Here is a 14,510-nt window from a genome sequence, read left to right on the forward strand (position 1 = left end):
TTTTGACTTCTTATATATACTGTGTTCCCTTGTGCTTTTATAGACTTGCCCTTGTCCTGGGTACCTTTCCTCAGCTCTGCCTTTTGGACTACCTGGACTAACCATCCGTGTTTTGGAAGCCTTTCCTTTCCTTCCCAGTCTGGGGAGGTATCCTCCCGTATACTTTCACCCTCTCACATGGGAATCTGGGCCGATGTTCTGCATCCATGAGATTATTCTGCTCTAAATGGACTCTTATTTGTCCATTTCAGCAACTCTTTCCCCACCTGGACTTGAGCTCCACAAGAGTTCATTGGCTGCTCCTTTTTTTTTTTTTTNAGCCCAACCCACCCAGCTAAGGCACTCCTGGATTCCTGATGCTTGGAAACCAAATGAGATAATAAATGTTTGTTTTTGAAGCTATTAAGTTCTGGAATATTTATTACACAGCCACAGATAACTAATACAAAGTGAATGTCACATTGAGGGAAGGAGTGAATGGTCTAGAATGGCTGGCATTGGAGATGCATGGCAGAGGCGGGCAAAGAATACAAAGAAGGGAGACTGGAAAGGCAGAGAAAGGTCAAGGTGCAAAAGACCTTGAAATGCGCACTCAGAAATTTGACCTTCATTCTGATGGGACTTGGGTCATCATGGGACAGTAACGTTTGTGCATTTTTTTACTTCTAATAACACAAATATGGCACTCTTCTGTTCAAGTCTCCCTGTGGTTTCTCATTGATTTAAGCATAAAGGATAAACACTAAGTAAAGCAGACAGGGACCTTTGGTTTTCTTTCTCTTCCTTTTTTTTCCAGCCTAATCTTTTGCCACTCTGTGCCAGTACTGTCCCCATCCCAACACACACATACACATTCCCAACACTCCTTCTCCCTCAAACATTTTGACTTCTTATATATACTGTGTTCCCTTGTGCTTTTATAGACTTGCCCTTGTCCTGGGTACCTTTCCTCATCTCTGCCTTTTGGACTACCTGGACTAACCATCCGTGTTTTGGAAGCCTTTCCTTTCCTTCCCAGTCTGGGGAGGTATCCTCCCGTATACTTTCACCCTCTCACATGGGAATCTGGGCCGATGTTCTGCATCCATGAGATTATTCTGGTCTAAATGGACTCTTATTTGTCCATTTCAGCAACTCTTTCCCCACCTGGACTTGAGCTCCACAAGAGTTCATTGGCTGCTCCTTTTTTTTTTTAATCTCTGAATATAGTAGGTGTCTAATAAATGTTTGTTGAACAAATGAATGAATACATGATTGAGTTGTTGCAGACGTCTATGTCTGCAGAAATCCAGATTTCTCTGTGGTTTGGTAGCTAGGTGATTCATCTCGGAAGGTTTCTGAAGAAAAATAAGTCCAGCATTAAGGAGTCTTATCTTGCCCCATGGATGTATGTACCTTGTATTTGAGCTGGACATAAACACGGATATAGCAATAGCGGGTCTCATTCTCCTCCACAAATCACTGGACTAGTTCCCCTTAGAGCAGACCAAGAGGCATTACCCTCACTTTGAAACATGACCTAATTTCACTGACTCGTGGGCAGAAACCCTGAGATGTTGATCCCTTTTCACCAATATCCCCAATCTTTTCTGATATGACAGGGGGGAAAAAGAGTATCCATGACCCTGATCATTTTCAAACAAGTTTGTTCTTGTTAACTGTTTGGAGCCCATTAAGTGTGTGGAGACTGTTTTTGGGAAGTGAGTGTGGCTTAAGGATACAAGATGGGGCACAGCTGAGAATCTGAAATGCCTCAGATCAGTGCAAAATGGTGAGCCAGAAATCTGAGAATTATGTAGGACAGAGGTCAGCAAACTATAGTCCACAGGCCAAATCCAGCTCTATTTTTTATGGCCCTTGAGCTATGAATGGTTTTTACAGTTTTTAATGGTTACATTTTAAGTGGTTACATAAGCCTGTGTAATAGCTTTGATTCTGCCTCTTGGTTTGCAAAGCCTAAAATATTTACTATATATGGCCATTTAAGAAAAAGTTTGTTGATCCACAATGTACAACAAGAGAGAAAGAATTCCTCAGAATGGAATCTGGTGAACAGACATGTCTACCATGGATTTTTAAGTTGCCTGCAATGGGATGTGCCATGTAACGCCCCTCTTCTGTATCCCCTAGGGAATCTGTGTCACCTCTAGATTGGCCATTAAGACTTGTGAGTCACAGGCTCTTTAGTTGGGCACACAGGGGGGACTCAATGTATGTGTCTGAAAACAGGGATAGGGCACACAGAGGCAGAGGCTGGTGTAGCAGAGAGAAATCATCATCTGGTCACTTATGGCCTCCCTGTTACTGTCTTTAGGGTCTCAGGTCAGGTGGGAGAGCAATGACACGAACCCATCCCCCTTCTTCTCTCCCTACTGCCTAAAGGAGCTCCAGCCTGCTGGGTCTAACTGCCACTGTCCTCTGAGAGGGTATGTCCCGCCTTCACTTAATCACAGGGTCCCCTCCTCTCCCAGCAGCCCATCAGCCAGAGTGCACAGCCACTTCTCAAAGAGAGCCCTCTTACCCATCAGGGGACGATAATGCCCGGCAATCATTTTGGCTTTTCCAGACTTAATGTTCTCTCTCCTCAGGTCCTTCCTGCACCAATGGGAAGTGTAAGGATGCTATTTTAAGACATCCGTTCCTACCAAAATACCACTTTGAGACACTCATGTCCTTCCTTTCCAATAATCTCTTTTGTTTAAAGCATAAAGAACTTATCAGGCGGGGCAAGTCATAGCTTCCCATGGGAAGCAAGCCAAAGGGCAGTGTGGAGGTTCGTACAGTATTTCTGCTGCCCCAAGGCATCAGTGCTTTCCGACTCATAATGCTAATGGCAGTGAAGGTCCTTTGTCTTATTCAGTTTCTCATTCTCATCTTCATAGACCGGGGAACTACAGGGAGAGGTCACCAGGGACCCAGGCTTCATGTGACGAGCATCAGGGTGAGACAGGACAGGCTGATTATGGCCAAGTGGGCACTCAGCCTGGCCACAGGGAAAAGAGCTGGAGAACATAAAGAGAAAGAGAAAAGAAAAGGCGGTGGAAATAGTTTTTCCTACCATGGCAAAAATAATTGGGACTACATCTGAAGGTAGCATGAGGGCTGGGTATCCACTGTCATTATTCAAATGAATGGATATTTGACAGAATGAATGATTTCCCACATAGCCCCCATAAACTTTTAGGTCTTATTTCCATCACTGTATCCTGCCCTTCTAAGGATAGCTAATATTTACTGACTGCTAACTATGCATCAGGTACAACGCTCATTTATTTATTTATTTATTTATTTATAAAAGACTTATTTATTTGAGAGAGAGAATGAGCATGCGTGTGTGCAAGTGGGGGGAGAGGCAGAGGGAGAGAAGCAGACTCCCTGCTAAGCATGGAGTGCAACACGGGGCCGATTCTAGGACCCTGAGATCATGACCTGAGCCGAAATCAAGAGATGCTTAACTGCCTAAGCCACCCAGGTGCCCCGATGCTAATCAGTTTGTAAGATTCAGCTCATTAACGGCAAACTACAATCCTGCAGTGTAGGAGCTACTGTTACCCTGGATTTACAGAAGAGGAAACTAAAGCTCAGAGAGGTTAAGCCACTTGCCCACCGTCATACAGCTTGTGAGTGGCAAAGCTGGGACACACAGCCAGGCCTGACCCCAGAACCCGAGCTCATAACTGCTCCTTTAGATCAGCTCTCCCAAGGACCTTGCCTCCAGGATCTTGTCTCCTGTGCCAGCCGGGCACCAGCATACGGTTTGGAGAAACCAGCTCCTGTAGACAGCTGTCTAGGTGGTGTTGACGTTATAAATGGTATTATAAAAAAATAAGGATAAGGCTTATAAATCAGGCAAAGGGAAGTTATGATTCTTGTGGACACTCTAATCTATCTTCCTATAATTGCCTGTATATGAAATGCCTGCGTGAGGTTATCGGAGTATTCCCCGAATCGCCTGCGAAGGAAAGATTGCAATTTTAGCAACCCTTGTTACACAAACCATAGCAATCTGTTCTACTTTGACACTCTGACACCCCTGGCTGGCAAAAGGGATGGAAGTAGGGACAGACAGGAATTTGTGCACATTCCTGTTCCAAATGGGAAGTGTGAAGGGTTAACCATGAAGCATTCTCCCTGCAGAATGATGCTCTCTCCTCTAACCACGCCAAGGAAGCAATCTTTGGGATACTTGCAGAGAAAACCACAGTTCCACTTCTTTAAACCACCTTTAATCTTTAGCTCTAGAAACCCTAATTAGAAATCAATTCTGTTTTTTGTAGTAAATCTGACAGTGATTCTATCTCTAATGGCAGTGGCAAGATAAATAGTATGTCAGGTAAACTCAGCAGGAGAATGACATTTTCATTAGCAATTTACCGGGTGTGAAATTTCTACCAGGATAAGGCATTTCTGAACAATACAGGGTAACTATCCCCTTAGGATGACACATTCTACTAATTAATGGGGGACACTAGTGGGATTAAAGTCTGCTACCCAAATAATTTTAGTGCTCACAGCAGAGTTATTTTGTATGCACCTTGCACTGAGAAAATAAGTCAGGACCCAAAACAATAAACAAGCTGACATAACAAGATGATTGCAGCCTATTGCAGTCCAGAAAAATCTAATCTGGTCTCCTAACAGCATCACAATCTTTATTGTGACTGTATGGGTCCCAATTCATCAGCCCATTTCAGCAAGCTATCCCCACCAGTAATCATTCATTTTCAGGGTAGCCTCTGAATAGGTATCGACTTTAGAGACTGGCAATCCATCCCCAGTTCTGCAGCCCTCCAACCAGATTCCTTGGCAGTCTCTGAAGCAGGTTGGGAGAGAAAAATTTGGCCCCTGCATGCTGGACCTCCAGAGGGACTATGGAGGCAGAAGGGAGAAAGGGCAGACAAAATTCTCCAGCTCAATGCAAAGAGAGGATACAATCCTGGCATCACCTCTTGTTCCTGTTCCCATCCCAACAACGTCCCCAGCGATCTATCAGATCAGGGTGGAATTGTGGAATATCAGGACTAAAAGGTATAGAAAGAAGATGCTTACATTTCCTGAGGGCTGATTATATGCCCACTCTGGAGTCTTCAGGCTCTCAAGCACTATTATGGGGGATTCTTGGGAAAATCTGCTATAAGGGGCTCTGTCACGGTCCCATAATATTTTTTTCTCTTTTCAAGGAAACAGATGAGACTACTAGACTGGGACATGTTTGTAAGCGGAGATATGAAAAGGTCTCCACACCCCTGCTGAAGGGGGGCCTGCACATGTCCACCATGGATGAGCAATACAGGTGTAGACCTGGTTAAAACACTGAGTTTGGGAATCCCGCTTGGTTGTTCTGTTTGTTGTGTGCATCTCCATAGACAAATGGGGAAGGAACGTCGGGTCTTAGACATGGCAAAAGGAAGCTGTAATTGGAGTTTATCCTGGACTCATAATAAAAATGTTACAACACAGCCCTCCCCTTTGCTGGAAGCATCACTTGATATCCCAAGCAGTAGGCTCTGGAGTTGAAGCTGGTGCAACTCTGTATGACTTCCATCTGTACTCATCATGGAGTCATTCATGGAACCGGCATGTTAATCACTTTGCATGCTGTATCCCCCACCCCCAATCTTTCGGTGGGCCTCCACAGAGCCTGTTGAGTGGATAACGAGTCTGTGGTAGTGCCCCCTGACCACAAGGGGCTAAGGATAGACATGAAATCTAAGCCTAGACTGGCTTTAGAGATGGAGAATGTGGCTCAGGTACTCTATGCCGTGACTAATGGTCACATAATTCTGAGGCCTGCCTGGCTCTGAAAGGCATAGCCGATATACAGAGAGGAAAGAAGACAGGGCAGATGAGCCCTCAGAAAGACACAAAGAGGGACACAAAGAGTGTCCCCCATCTAGCCACACCCCTAAGGTAGAGATATGCACTGGGTTTCCTGGATTCCGAGCTCCAGGCTGAAATCCCTGTCCTTGGATTCTGCATGATGTCTCACTGTCATAGTCAGGGTCCTTTAGAGGCAAGTGTCAGAGACACAACTCAAGCTCGCTCAAGCACCAAGGGGGTGTACTGGCTTACAGAGCTGCAAAGTCTGGGGACAGATGACTGCAGATGCTGCATGTCAACAGAAGTCCCCTTCCTCATCTCCTGTTTCTGCTTTCCTCTGGGTCGGCTTCCTTCTCAGATGGGCTCACCAAATGCTCTCAGAAGTTCTGGCCTTGCAACCACAATGAAGAAAGTGCCCCACAGTCCCAGGAGGTTTAGAAAAATTGGGGGCCTGATGCTCATGGGATGGGTTAGGTCACAGCCACAAAGGAGCTGAGGCAGTGGGCAGAACATGATGACTAGTCAGTCCTCCCTTAGAAGTCCCTGTGAAGTGAAATCAGTACCACCCAAACCATGAGGATAAAGGCACAGAAAGCACAGGGACACCATCCAAAGAACACTGGGGTGTTGTTCTCAGAATGTGGTGCTGGGCAGGCAATAAGAGGGAACATCTGCTTTACCCCAGCATCCTGTTCAAGGAACTCTTGTTTTAAGTTAGTCTGAGAGGATTCTGCTTTTTGTCACCAAACAGCCCTTGACTAAACATCTAGAAAAATGTGTGGGAAATAAAGACGAGTAGGACAGATTTCGGCTGTCAAAGACCTTACCTTTTTGTAAGGAAGATAAACCCAATGTATATAAGTTGTACATCACAAGTAAAAGCTTGTTCCGAAGGTACAAGGAACCCCAGGATTTGAAAGGCAGTGATGCTGGCTAACGTAAGCAGGAAGTTTTCTCTGGTTTTCATTTCACTTGGGACTTAGGGAAAGAACTGTTAGGGTTTGAAATAGAGAGGGAGACTATTTCCAGTTAAAGAAAATGGTGTCATCAAAGACCTAGAGGCTGAAAAGTATAAGAATAAATAGAGATGAACAAGCTTACCCCAAAATATCTCCTGCATCTATCTCTCCCACCACCGCCCCAGTGTCATGCCTTGCCCAGACTCCTGGGACATTCACTTTTGCTCCAGTCCAACCATTTTTCACTTGCCACCTAGAATGACCTTTTCCAAATGCAAATCTGGTGATAATGATACCCTCCTTGCCTTTTCATGCTTCCCATTGCTCTGATGATCTAGATTAAAATTCTTACCCACTTTCGTCTCTTTGCCCTCCAGCCCATTGCATGTTCTCTAAGTTATATGAATTTTCCAAAGCCTCAGATACGCTGGGGAGGCCACCTGAAATGCCCCCTGCCATCCCAAACCCTTCATGTGTTGATTAATTTATACCCTTCCCTCAGACCTCTACTGAAGGAAGAACACTCTCACTAGGCTAGTTCAGATCTCCCTGTGATGCTTACCCACTGTCACCTCATTATTTGGCTTTATTTGCCTTATTTCAGTTAGTAAATAAAACTTAACTTGTATGACTATTTCATCAGTGAGTCTTCCTCCAAGAATAAGTTTTCTCAGCCTTGGTGCCACTGACATTTTGGCCCAGATCATTCCTTGTTGTGTGTGGGGGACAGGGCATTGAAGAATATTTAGCAGCATCCCTGACCTCTACCCACTAGATGCCAAGAACACTGCCTCCCTGACTTCTGGCAATCACAAATGTCTTGAGACTGCCCAAAGGTCTCCTGTGGGGGTGGATGGGGACCAAAATTTCCCCCATTAAAAACCACTGCTCTACAATCTACTGGACTGTGGACTCCATTAGGAAAGAAACCAATCCAGTACCTGGTAAATGTAGATAACGTGGTTCTCCATTAACTGAACTTCAGAATCACTTAGGGAGCTTTAAAAAATTATGATACATGACCCGACCCCATACTAAGTAAACAGGAGTCTCTGAAGGGATGGGGTGGAGGGACTGAGGTCCAGGCATCCATAAAATGTTAAGTCTCTTGTGCAGCTGGGGTTAATAATCACAGAAGTAAGTGTCCATTGCTGAAATCTTTGCTGGATTAATGTAAGGGAGGAATGGAGATAGTGAGAGGGTAAGAGAAGGCGGGGGGGGTGGTGGGAAGGAGGAAAACAGGGAGGAAGTACAAGGAAGGAAGAAAGGGAGGAAAGAAGAAGGAAAGGAAGAAAGAAAACCAAAGCCTCTTACTGGGCAGGGACTCATAAGAGAAAACTGGCTATTAAGGTTGGAAATCCAAGTTGGGACCATATTTGAAGAGCTGTGATTATTATTTTGTTGTACTTGGGGTAGCAACAGTAAGTCAATGAACATTGCAGAGCAAGGATGTTCAAGTTCAGTGTTTTAAGAAGTTAAGTGGGTCATCCAGCACAGAAGGAACTGGAATGAAGAGACCCAGGAACAAAATGAATTCTATGAAAACATTCGGGATGATGAGAAATAGAAAGGAGACAACAAATACCAAAGATTCTCTACGGGAAGAGTACCCAGGTGATTATAGTCATAAGTACAGGGCTGCCTTTGGAAATACAAGAGCCATGTGCCCATCATCCTGCAGTTTAGTCAGGAAGACAGATGTGGAAGACCAGTGACTAAAATGATGTTATGAAACATGAAGCCCAGGATGCCACTGGAGCATAAAGCAGGTGCCTAACCTGGTCTCAAGGATCAGACATCACTTCTCAGAGGAAAAGACATCTCCTCTAGGACTTCCAGAGTGAAGGGGGTGGGGTGGAAGAGGGAGAGGGAAGGGAACTAGGAAAATATAATTGGGTTGGGGTGTGGCAAGAGCAAAGCAGAACGGTGCCTAGCTGAGGCAAGAAAAGTCCTGGACAATCATGGAGGTCTTGTAAGCTCTACTCAGGACCTTAGACTCTATTCTAAGAGTCAGGATAAGCCATGGTGAGAGGGTTTTAAGCAAAGTAGCAACACCACACAGATTTGTGGGTTTTTTAGATCTTGTTTTTGCTATGGGGTGCAAAGTAGAAATGTGGATAAAGAAAAAAGTCAGCAAAATGTTTCCAAGGCTTTGAACCCACTTGAGTGCGATAAAGAATGGCCATATTAGCAGCACTGGGGAGAAGAAGCCAGTGACAAGAATTATGGGACAAGAGGTATCTGAACATTTTCTTCCATTATTTAATAAAATCTTTAGGTTCCTTGCACAGAGTTGCCACGTTGGGAAGGGGAAGGAAGAGCCTTCCATTGTTATAGGTCCTGCAGACTGTGCCTGGACCCCTCTTTGCCTGTAAGTGTTCAAATTTCAGTGTGAAGAGCCTGGTTTGAATGAACCCAAGACTCTTTTTTAACTCTGGGCAGTGAAGAATCTCTCCCAGGCAGTTTCTCTGTATCTCTGAAGAATCTCAACGAAGAAAGAACATGGCCTGTGGAGCAGACCAACCTAATTTCCAAACCCTGCCCTATGGCAGACCAGATGGATGATCTCCTTAACTAATCTGAGCCTCATTTTCCTCATCTACAAATTAGGAAGGCCAATACTTCCCTGTGTGGTTGTGAGAATCAAATGACAGATAACATTTGGACAGTACCTAGAAAAGTGGTTGGCAGTAGATAAAGGCTGATTTTCCTTCCTCTCTGAATGGAGTCACCCAGACTAAGTGGGTTAATCACCAACTTAAGCTATTTACTGCTATGAACTGTTATACCATGAATAGCCATTTCCACAATGTAGCATTAATTCAAAATAGTACAGGCATCAGTGTGATACATCACATCAATAAGAGAAAGGATAAAAACCATATGATCATTTCAATAGATACAGAAAAGGCATTTAACAAAGCACAACATCCATTCATGATAAAAATCCTCAAAAAAGTAGGTTTAGAGGGAATATACCTCAGCATAATAAAGGCCTTATATGAAAACCCACAGCTAACATCACACATAATAGGGAAAAACTGAGAGCTTTCCCCCTAACGTCAGAACAAGACAAGGATGTCCACTCTCACCACTTTTATTCAACATTGCACTAGAAGTCTTACCCAAAGCAATCAGACAACAAAGAGAAATAAAAGGCATCTAAATCACTAAGGAAGAAGCAAAACTTTCACTATTTGCAGATGACATGACACCATATATAGAAAACCCTAAAGACCCTACCAAAAAACTACTAGAACTGATCACTGCATTCAGTAGTCACAGGACACAAAACCAATATACAGAAATACATTGCATTTCTATACACCAATAATGAAGCAGCAGAAAGAGAAATTAAGAAAACAACCCCATTTACAATTGCACGAAAAATAATAACATACCTAGAAGCAAAATTAGCCAAAGAGGTGAAATCCTGTACTCAGAAAAGTCTAAACACTGATGAAAGTAATTGAAGACAACACAAAGAAATGGAAAGACATTCCATGCTCATGGATGGGAGCATCTATACTCTCCAAAAGAATCTACAGCTTTAATGCAATCCCTATAAAAATACCAAGAGCATTTTTCACAGAACTAGAACAAATAATCCTAAAATTTGTATGGAACCACAAAAGACCCTAAATAGTCAAAGCAATCTTGAAAAAGAAACAAAACTGGAGGTATCACAATTTCAGACTTCAAATTACATTACAAAGCTGTAGTAATCAAAACAGTGTGGTACTGGCACAACATACAGGCATATAGACCAAATAGGACAGAATAAAAAGCTTAGAAATAAAGCTACAGTTATATGGTCAGTTAATCTTCAACAAAGCAGGAAAAAATATTCAATGGGAAACAGTCTCTGCAACACCCAGTGTTGGGAAAACTGGAGAGCTACATGCAAAAGAATGAAACTGGACCACTTTCTTACACCATACACAAAAATAAACTCAAAATGGATTAAGGACCTAAATGAGATCTGAAAGCATAAAACCCTAGAAGAGAGCACAGACAGTAATTTCTCCAACACCAATTATAGCAACATCTTTCTAGATATGTCTTCTGAGGCAAGGGAAACAAAAGTGAAAATAAACTATTGGGACTATATCAAAATTAAAAAGCTTCTGCACAGTGAAGGAAACAATCAACAAAACTAAAATGCAACCTACTGAATGGAAGAAGATGTTTGCAAATGATATATGTGGTAAAGGGTTAGTATTCAAAGGATATAAAGAACTTATAAAATTCAACACCTGAAAACCAAATAATCCAATTAAAAATTGTGCAGAAGGCATGAACAGACATTTCTCCAAAGAAGACATCCAGATGGCCAATAGACACATGAAAAGAGTTCATCATCCCTTACCATCAGGGAAATGCAAACCAAAACCACAATGAGATACCGCCTCATACCTGTCAGAATGTCTAAAATAAAAAATTGAGAAAACACCAAGTGTTGACGAAGAATGTGGATGGTGAGAAAAAGGAACTCTCACATACTATTGGTGGGAATGCAAACTGGTGCAGCCACTCTGGAATATACTATGGAAGTTCCTTAAAATTAAAAATAGAACTACCCTATGATCCAGGAACTGCACTACTGGGTATTTACCCAAAGAATATGAAAACACTTATTCAAAGGCATACATGCACCCCTATGTTTTTAGCAGCATTATCTACAATATCCAGGATATGGAAGCAGCCCAAGTGTCCAAAAATAAATGAATGGATATAGAAGGTATGGTATACGTATGTAACAGAATATTATTCGGCCATAAAAAGGAATGACCTCTTTCCATTTGCAACGACATGGATGGATCTAGAGAGTATAATACTAGTGAAATAAGCTAGTCAGGGAAAGACAACTACCATATGATTTCACTTATAAGTGGAATTTAAGAAACAAAACAAATGAACAAAGAAAAAGAGACGGAGACATAATCTAAAAACAGAGAACAAACAGTGGTTAACAGAGGGGAGGTGGGCAGCAGGATGGGTGAAAGAGGTGAAGGGGATTAAGTGTCCACGTACCGTGATGAGCACTGAGTAACGTATGGAGCTGCTGAATCACTACTGTGTACCCCTGAAACTAACATAACACTATATGTAAACTACACTGGAATTAAAATTTTAAAAAACAGTATAGGCAAGGAAGGCATACTTGAAAGACTCACCCGCTTGCTTAGGAACTATGAATAAATGTTCATAGAGTGAAGAAAAAAATTCAGGACTCCAGGCAACAGAAATATTTGAATAATGGCAGAGCCAGAACACTTGTAGCAAGTCAAGAGTCTACTATTCTCTCCCCAGTAAATTCTCTACCTTGAGCTTCTATAATATTGGCATCTTTGTTATGAAGCAACTTCTGATCTATGCCTCTTACGAAGGCATACTGAACGCCCTTGAAGGAGAACGTTGCTTTATTACAAACCAAGGGCCTTGTGTTTATGATTTACAGTATGGTGGTCTGTGCCTGCCTGATGCCATCCGCAGAAGTGACAAATCATGCAAAGGAAATGAACTTATCTTGATGCTTGGCCCGTGTATTTAGCCAGCACTCTTCAGATTGCAAGTGGCAGACACAGAACTCAAAACGGCTCAAGGAAAAATGGAATTGTATGGATGCAGAAAAATCTCATGAAAAAAACGGAACAATCAAGTCAAGGAAAAGACAGGAATTCAGGTGGGCCTCAGGAACTGTAAAACCAAGGGTTCAGTATATTGTCATTCTTTTCCCATTTCCTATAGCATTTGTCTACTTATTCTTCTCTCTCACTCCAAATGGACTTTGGCTACCTATCCAAAAAAAAAAAAAAGGCCTCTGACAACTCTTGAGTTTTCTACTTATGTCGTCAGTCCTCTAAGGGATACTGAGCTCATTCCTTCAATGCTGGTCCAAACATCCTCATGAATGAACTCAACATCTCAGCTTGGGTCAGGTGCCCATTCTTGGGCCAATCAGCTGATCCCAGTACAGAGGAGTGTACTGTGATTGGCCCATTCTGGATCATAAGCCTACATGTGGACCAATCAATGGTGGCTAGAGATGCAGGGTGGTTTGAGAACAGGGTCCCTCAAAAGGAAACCAAACAAAATTTGTAGGCGGAGGAGCAGATTCCAGAAAAAGAGCAAGGCTGGACAGACAAAACCAGGGGTGAACTCTACGCTTTTCTCCTGGGACTAAACACAGGGAGGGCACTCTTCCCTCAAGTTTCAATCACTTATTTATTCATCTCTTTATCATTTATGCCTTCATTTGTATAAACACTAAACATTTATTAGGGCGCTGTCAGACCATGGCCATTTTCTGGGTTTCACGAGGAGCAAAGTGCCCCCCTCATGCTGTTTTCATTCATACTCTTCAATGCCTCTGCTAGAAGGGCATTCAGTCCCATTCAACAGTGTGCAGGACCTTGTAGACCACTTCATGCCAACGATTCCTCCTGTTGAGTAATCTATACTCTTTGAAATGTCCAGCAATGGACAAATACCACACAGATCTTCCCAATCTCTCAATAGTCACACAGACACACACACACACACACACACACACACACACACACACACACACACCCCAGGATGCCTGACTAGACGCTGAGAAATTATTGGATTTTTCTCTAGGGAATAAAACATCTTGCTGGCCATGTTCACTCTATTGTATTGACTTGCCTTCTCCTACAAGAAGGCCTATAGTGTAAAGAAACCTGAACTCAGCTCTGGCACAAATTCACTGTGTTTCCTTGAATAAGGTTACCCCCTCTTTGTCCTTGAGTTTTCTTATCTGAAAACTGAAGAGCTTAAATATGAGATAAATCTTTGCAACCAGTTTTGGGAGAGAAAAACCAGGTCCTAAGTTTTAAAAACTTCGCTATCAGGAAGGAATCTTCCCTAACTTTCTGGGTTGTGCTAGGGGGCCAAACTATTTTTTCTCTCTTTTTTCCCCTATCATAGTTCTGTGTTATAATTGTCTCCCACTTCTGTGTGTTTCCTGCGACCCTGTAACTTCTAGAAGGCAGAGACCAGCCCTTAGTCATTATATTCCAAAAGCTCAGCACAGAACTTGGCATATAATAGACACTCCATAACAGTCTGTTATATAAATGGATAAATGGATGGATGGATGAAAGACACATTGTGTTGGTCAACCTCGCTTGTCCCCAGATATCATAGCCTGCTCTGAGCAAAATGACGACTACGTTGACTTTTACATTGTGAGCCTGCAGAGAGAGAGCTCACTCTGTCAGGTCACACAAAAGCCAGCAGAATTCACATCTCCTTGGACGTTCTCCTGAGCCAGATTCACAGACATCCTGGTCCAACAAGTATAGCAGAGACCCAAGGACAGGACACTCGACCCAGAATTAATTAGGGTGATTCAGGCTGCTCAGATACTTTTTAAAAAAACAAATCTTAGTAACAGTTACCAATTGCTGAGTCTTTACTGTGTGTCAGGCACTAAGAGCTTTGAAAACATTATCTAAACCAACAGTTCTCACTCGGGGTGACTTTGCCCCCTGGGATATTTGGCAACGTCTGGACACAATCTTGACTGTCACTGCAGAAGGAGTTTGCTACTGGATCTGGTGGGCAGAGGCCAGGTATTCGACTAAACAGCCCCCGATACACAGCACAGGCTCCCACAACGAAGAATGATCTAGACCCAAAGGTCAATAGTGCTAAGGTTGAGAAATTCTGATCTCCAGTCGTCCCGTCTACAACCTATTATTT

The sequence above is a fragment of the Ailuropoda melanoleuca genome, chromosome 10 (assembly GCF_002007445.2).
Source record: "Ailuropoda melanoleuca isolate Jingjing chromosome 10, ASM200744v2, whole genome shotgun sequence".
NCBI lineage: Eukaryota > Metazoa > Chordata > Mammalia > Carnivora > Ursidae > Ailuropoda > Ailuropoda melanoleuca.